Source organism: Mandrillus leucophaeus, unplaced genomic scaffold (genome assembly GCF_000951045.1).
Source record: "Mandrillus leucophaeus isolate KB7577 unplaced genomic scaffold, Mleu.le_1.0 Scaffold214, whole genome shotgun sequence".
In the NCBI taxonomy this organism is placed as follows: domain Eukaryota; kingdom Metazoa; phylum Chordata; class Mammalia; order Primates; family Cercopithecidae; genus Mandrillus; species Mandrillus leucophaeus.
The window spans coordinates 1,272,020-1,279,874 of NW_012102188.1; the positions used below are offsets into that span (position 1 = coordinate 1,272,020).

A 7,855-nucleotide genomic window follows, 5' to 3' on the forward strand; every position below is an offset into this window, starting at 1 on the left:
CCAGGACACAGCCATCAAAAGCAGCAATCTGCTTCTTGCCAGAAAATCTTGTGCCTCTGCAGAGCCTTTTCCAGAATGAACCACACCATGCTGAGGTAGGGTAGAAGGGACAGGACACCAATAGGCCTGGGTGTTCTAGGACAACAGGCCTAGAACTTCTCATCAGCTCCTGTTTCTTTTTATCTCTAGAAACGGAGAAAGAGACCACCTACTGCATTTCTGTCCCATGCTGAAAAGGACACTCTGTCAGAGAATCTTCTAGCAAACTTCAAAGAGCAAAATCACCCTTTGTTATGGATGAAGTCCAGAGAGCTTCAGCAGCTAACATTCCCTGGACAGGGTACAGCAAGGATTTGAACCTAGGCCAGTCTGGCCAGAACACTCACAAGCTTTCCTTAACTCAGTGGGCTATCTCCCCAAGACTAGGTCACTACTGCTTTATTATCACCTTTGTAGCCACCAGTGGATTTTGCTCATCAGTATTTTCCAGGTAATTGATACTTTAGATGTTCAACTGCAAGACGTATGCAGTTTTCATTGACATCTTTTGGAGAAACTGACAAACCTGGACTTGACTTAATGTCTTTGGAACCTTCCAAGATGTTATATAACTCTAGATAGAAGGCTGGGCCTCCACAAGGTCAGGAACGTTGCATTCTTATTTTGCCATAGATAAACCCATTTGTCCACAAAGTCAAGAAGTCAGGCAGAGGCCCTTGCCATGGGGCTTTTTAGGATGGAGTAACACGCTTGGACTTTGCTCTGTGACAGGGTTTTGCATAGGGAGTGGTATGACCAGATCCCTCAAGAAAAAAAGCTTAGAGACCAGGCCAGAGTGCACTGCAGTAGCCCAGTCAAGAGAGGATGGTGACTTGAACTTTAGTAGAGCCGTTAAAATGAAAGAAATTGACACATTCAGAAATGGTTTTAGAGGTAAAGTCAAACTGGACCTGATAAAGAACTAGAGAAATGGAGTGAGGATAAAGAGAAGAACCGTGACTGACTCGGAAGATTTCGTCTTGAAAAACTTGAGAACTCAAGACAGAGTAAAATAAAATCACGTGGGAAAAATCTCCCGCTTTGTTTTGGACAACTTTGAAGTGAAATGCCTGTTAAGTCTAAGTGGGGTTGGCCATGGCGTACATGAGTGTGGGCTCAGGATGGATACAGGCATCAGTAGTGAGCAAATAGAACTTAAAGCCAGGAGAGAAGAAGGGGTCACCAAGAGAGACAGTGTGGCATGGAGAAGAAAAGAGGTGGGAGATGACCCCTGGGCAGAAAAGTCCTTAGAGCAGAGGCAACAGGCATGACCAAGAAGACTAAGAAAGAACATTCAGTACAGCAGAAGGAGAGCAAAGAGTGTGTGGTGTTCTAGAAGCAAAGAGAATAAAGGGCTTCAGGAAGGAGCAATCGAGTGTGTCAAATAAGATAAAGACAGACAAGTCCCCTGGATTGGGTAGGAATAAATAACAGCAGGCTGCCATACAAATGGTTCCATCTACACCGTCTAAAAGAATATTGTTTATTCTCCATACATTTAATAAACACCTGCCATATGCCAGGTATCCTTTCAAGCACTGAAATGCAGACATTCATAAAACATGGTCTCTGCTCTGGAGGAGCTCACAGTGGTGAGGAGGAAACAGGCAATAGCGAGTGTTCTCATTGCATTTTTGACCCCATTGATCTCGCAACAGCCCCATGCATCAGTTATTGCCATTATACCATTTTACCAATAAGGAAACTGTGACAGGGAGGGGTCAAGCACCTTGGGTATTTGACAGCAAAACCAAGGCTTGGTGGTAACGTAAAACTTCCAAGTAGTAATTCACAAAGGTGACTGGGAAATGACCAGAAATCTTTGCACTATGAGAACAAGTTCATCTGAAATACAGATGGACTTAGGATGACGCTGATACCTTCTTGTCCAGGTGGTATAGCTCCAGACCAAATGTCTGCTGCCACCTACCCAACAACTTGTTGGGTAAAAATGGCTACGCCTATAGTCAAATGATTTTTGACAAAGGTGCCAAACAGTTAGATGGGAAAAAGGAAGTTCTTTTCAATAAATGTTGCTGGAGCAACTAGATATCCATATAGAGGAAAAATCTTGACCACCTACCTCACACCAAACACTAATATTAACTCGAGATGGATCATAAACCTAAGTCTGAAAACTAATAGTAAAGTTCTTCCGGAAGAGAACATGGGAGAATGTCTTCATGATGTTCAGGTAGGCAAAGATATTTTAAGACACAAAGATGCAATAAGCATAAAATTTGTAAAGAAGTGACTGAGGCTTTATCAAAATTAAAATTTATGTTTATTAAAAGACATCAAGAATAAAGGGAAAAGGGCAGCCACAGACTGGGAGAAACTCTTTACTATGCATATACCTAACTGAAGCTCAAATCCAGATTATATGAAGAACTCCTTCATACTGATACCCAGGGTCTTGATTGCATGCCCCTAAATCAATTGATTCTTCCTTTTTGAAATGCATTCCCACAAGGATCTAGGCTTTGCGAAGCCATGCAAGTAGAGGCAGAAGTAGTTTCAGCTTTGGAAAGGGCCACTCTGCTGGGGAGAGTGTCCCTGACCGGCCGAGAGAAGATGTTCTTGCAGTCAGTGCTGATTCCAGGGGGATATAGAATTTGGGGCCTGGGAATTTTAAAAAAGGAAAGCCAGTTAATAGTTTTATTTTACTTTTAACATGACAGACAGGAGAACAACCAGCAGGACTCCAGGCTTACCCTGACATTTTTGTCAAGTATTTTAGGGTTCTCCAGAGAGCCAGAATCAAAAGATGTGTGTATATACAGTCATGTGTTGCTTAACAACAGGGATACATTCTGCGAAATGTGTCCTTAGGCAATTTCATCGTTGCGCAAACATCATAGGGTGTATTTGCACACACCTAGATGGCATAGCCTACCACACACCTGGACTATGTGGTATAGCCTGTCACTCCTAGGCTTTGTACAGCATGCTACTATACTGAATACTGTAGGCAGTTATAACTCAATGGTAGGTATATATGTCTATGTAGACATGTCTAACATAGAAAAGGTACAGTAACAATACAGTATAAAGAGTAAACATTGCACACTTGTACAGGGCACTTCCAGTCAATGGAGCTTGTAGAACTGGAAGATGCTCTGGGTGAGTCCGTGAGTGACGGGGACATTACACTGTGCACTTACGCTACGCTAAATTTAAAAAAAAAATTTTTTTTAAAAAGTTAGCCTTAGCTTACTCTTTTTTACTTCATAAACTTTAAACTTCTTTTTAACACTTTAACTCTTTTGTAATAACACTTAGCTTAAAACAAAAACACACTGTAAAGCTCTACAAAAATCTTTCTCTATATCCCTATTCTGTAAGTTTTTTTCTATTTAAAATTTTTTTCGTCTTAACTTTAAAACTTTTTTGTTGAAAACTAAGACACAAACACACATTAGCATAGGCCTACACAGGGTCAGGATCATCAATATCAGTATCTTCCACCTCCACATTTCATCCCACTGGAAGGTCTTCAGGGATAATAACATGCATGGAGCTGTCATCTCCTGTGATAGCAATGCCTTTTTCTGGAACATGGCCTGAAGGACCTGACTGAGGATCTTCTTAAGGAAGTGTCGCTCTTTTCAGAAATATGTCCATAGCAGTTTTCTTGGTTCTTTCTTTTTTTCATCATAGATATGTTTGTAAGCAGATAATGCAACATGAACATTCCTCTCTATTAATAAAAACCTTTCAGTGGTCACTTTCAAACTTCAGAGGTCACTTTCAAACTTTTTAAAGAAAAAAAAACTTTTTAAAGAAAAACAAGCAAAAGCTTCTGCTAAATGCTTCACTGTGAATTTTCTCAGGAGTTTCTTCTTTTCTTCTCCTGCAGTTTCTTTTCTCTTGCTTCTTCGGCTATGGGTTCTGGTTCCAGTTCCAACGACTCATTAGTCAGTTTCTCAGGAACCATTGTTTGCTGTCTCAACCACAGCCTTGTTGGGTAATATGTTGTCCTGTGACATTACGATGGCTATGAAATCACTAGGTGATAGGAATTTTGTTATATAATAATATATATTATATTATATATAATTATATATAATACATAATGTAATATATTATATATAATATATAATAAATAATGTAATATATTATATATAATATATAATAATACATTATATTACTCTATTATAATCTCATGAGACCATCATTATATATGTGATCTATTATTGACCAAAACTTTGTTATGCAGTGTGTGACTGTATATATAGGTATATGAAGAAGTTGATATTAAGGAATTGGTTCACATAATTATGGAGACTGACAAGTCCAAAATCTGCAGGTTGGGCTGGCAACCTGAGACCTGTCTCTTATACACATCTAGATGTGTATAAGAGACAGCTCTAATGAACCAAAACTTTGTTATGCAGTGTGTGACTGTATATATAGGTATATGAAGAAGTTGATATTAAGGAATTGGTTCACATAATTATGGAGACTGACAAGTCCAAAATCTGCAGGTTGGGCTGGCAACCTGGAGACCCAGGAAGAGTCAATGTTGCAGTTCAAGCCTGAAGGCCATAGGCTGCCGAATCCACTCTTGCTTAGTCTTTTGTTTTATTCAGTCTTTCAACTGATTGGATGAGGTCCATCCTCGTTATGAGAGTGATCTGCTTTACTCAAAGCCCATCCATTTAAATGTAAAAATCTCATCCAAGAACACCTACAGAAACGTCTGGAATAATGTTTGGCCACATGTCTAGACACTGTAGTCCAGCCAAAATGATGCTTAAAATGAACCATCACACCAACTGTGCTATTGACTCGTACCCACCAAGGCGAGACATGATCAGAGACTGAGCAATTTTCACAGTTTGGACACAGCTATGAGCAACACAGCAGTGATTCAGCAAGTTCACAATAGTTTTACCAGGCAGCCAATTGAAGCAGATGACAGCTACTAGGAAAGACACTTCTCATTTTTGTGAGATGTGCTCCTGTGGCTGAAAGATTGTGTGAATGAGGTAGATTGAGAGAAGAGCCAATTGATTTAGACTGCTGCAATCAAGGCAACTGGATAGTCTAGTGATGCCAGCTCAGAAAAAGAACAGTAAAGTATAGTGAAAACAAAATTCTATTTAACCTGGTTCTAGCAGAGCACCAGCAAGTAAGGAAAAAAAAAAAAAAAAAAAAACACAGCTGCAAAGAAAACTCAAGACGCCCCATAGAGAGGGTACTTTGGGATCTGATGCATGCTTGCTGATGGCACCCATCCGTCCTGTCTCTGCTGGACGCCTAGCAGTGTTCCTCACCTGCACTGTAGGTGTCTAATGCATGCTAAGTAAAAGTGATATTAAGAGCTGCTTGCCAAATTCCATTTCACATTGTATCTCAGAATTTCTTTTAGTTTTTCTAGAAATGTAACTACTATAATGGACCTTAAAAAGGTACAAATGGGGCCAGGTGCTGTGGCTCACACCTGTAATCCCAGCGTTTTGGGAGGCCGAGGTGGGTGGATCACTTGAGGTCAGAAGTTTGAGACCAGCCTAGTGAACACGAAGAAATCCTGTCTAAAACTACAAAAATTAGCCGGAGTTGGTGGTAGGCACCTGTAATCCCAGCTACTCAGGAGGCTGAGGAAGGAGAATCACTTGAACCTGGGAGGCAGAGGCTGAAGTGAGCTGAGATCACACTAATGCACTCCAGCCTGGGCAACAGAGAGAGACTCCATCTCAAAAAAAAAAAAAAAAAAAAAAAAGCACAAACGGTATTCTGTATCTGAAAATTGTTTGGATTAACTTTTGATCTTTTGCCTGCAAGACTCTGTCTCAATGTAATCCAGCCCGGGCGAAAAAACGAGACTCCGGCTCAAAAAAAAAAAAAAAAAAAAAAAGCACAAACGGTATTCTGTATCTGAAAATTGTTTGGATTAACTTTTGATCTTTTGCCTGGTTAAAGAATTAAAATTCTTATCTCAGATCATGCTTAAACTATACCTTATTTCTTCTCATCACAATAGAATAAATTAGTGTCATTTCTGATACTTGATTGCCTCAAGGATATTTTAACACAATTTTGTTTCTTGTCTTTTGTACCACTCATTTGAAAACTTATGGTCTTAATGCAAATAATCTGATAGTAATAAAAGTATAACCCCTAGTAATTTCCATATTGCTGCCTCGAGAAAAGTTAAAGACATCCCAATTTATTCTGGCAAGAAAAAAATTTTTAATAAGCAAAAGCCTTGTCTGACCAAGTGCTTCACAAAAGAGGATATCTAAATGGCCAATAAGCAGATGAAAATGTTCTCAAACCATTATTTATCAAGGAAATGTAAATTAAAACCACAACAAGATACCATAACACACCCACTTAAGTGTCTAAAGAGACTGACCATACCAAATGTCGGCAAGTAGACAGAGCAAATGGAGCTCTCACTGCTGGTAGAAATGCAAAATGGTATAGTGACATTGGACAAATATTTGGGATTTTCTAGCAAAATTAAACACTCACCTCTCAGATCACCCAGGAATTCTACCCCTAGGTTTTTATCAAATAGAAGTAAGTGCAAATATCCATCAAAATACTCATAAGCTTTATTTGTAATAGCTAAAAACAGACACAACTCAAATACCTATTAAATGTTTATCCAGACGCAATCCAAATACAATACAGTCATGCTCTGCACAATCATGGTCCCATGAAATTATAATGGAATGAAAACTTCCTATCACCCAAGTGCACACTGTTTATAAAGTCTACAGTGGTGTACAATAACATCCTAGGCTTTCACATTCACTCACCACTCACTCACTGACTCACCAGAGCAACTTCCAGTCCTGCAAGCTCCATTCATGGTAAGTGCCCTGTACAAGCGTACCATTTTTATCTTTTATACCACATTTTTACCGTACCTTTTTAAATTTTTAGGTATGTTTAGATACACGAATACTTACCATTGTGTTACAATTGCCAACAGTAGTCAGTACAATAACATGTGGCAAATGTTTGCAGCCCAGGAGCAGTAGGCCATACAGCCTGGGTGTGCAGTAGGCTGCAAAATGTAGAATTGTGTAAATACACTCTATGATGTTCACACAACACAAAATTACCAAATGATGCATTTCTCAGAATGTGTCCACATCATAATGCGACGTGGGACTGTCACTGTCTAGACATACAATGAAAAACTACTCAGCAACGAAAAAGAACAAATTGCTGACACACAAACTTGGATGAATCTCAAAAACATTCTGGGTGAAAGAAACTACTCAAAAAGAATGTTTACTGTGTGATTCTATTTTTGTGTTTAAGAGCAGGTAAAATTAACCTGTGATGATAGACGTCAGAGTTATGGTTACCCCTGAGGAGGGGAGTTTACGAGATGGGACAGGAGGGGACTCTCTCCTTCTCTAGGGTGACAGAAATGCTCTGGATCCTGGAGTGGGTGATGGTTGCATGGGGTCATATAAAAATAAAACTTGCTTTTTACATACAGATTTTATTCTATGTAATATATATCTCAATTTTTAAACTGCAGAACCAAATAAAGATGGAGAGCAGGGAGCTGTGCTTTTTCATTTTTCTCCCAGGTGCCGGAAATGAGCACTTCTGGAGGGGCTGAGGCTACAGGAGGTTAGAGAACTCCCGCAGGTCCAGAGACATCTTAGAACCAAGCTCTGGCTGGTCTTCTCTCCAGCAGCTGGGAGGAGGGCCTCTCTCCACTTGACAGAGCAGCCCAGCTCCAGCTTGTCAGCCTACAAGTGAAAACAGCTTCTCTGTAGAAAGTTCTAGAACATCCACCCCCTCTTTCACAGTGTGGCTGGCTTCCTCCATCAGCCTCTACAGG

General features: G+C 39.8%; 1 protein-coding gene across 2 annotated transcripts in view; it reads left to right on the top strand.

Moving 5' to 3' along the window:
* Positions 1 to 2,051, top strand: part of LOC105540031 — a 293,057-nt gene extending 291,006 nt beyond the window's left edge. For both annotated transcript variants that reach the window (XR_001006139.1, XR_001006138.1), the window contains one exon: positions 190 to 2,051. The gene's annotated coding sequence lies outside the window, so the exon portion shown is untranslated. The remainder of the gene's footprint in view (positions 1 to 189) is intronic.
* The last annotated feature ends 5,804 nt before the right edge of the window (positions 2,052 to 7,855 follow it).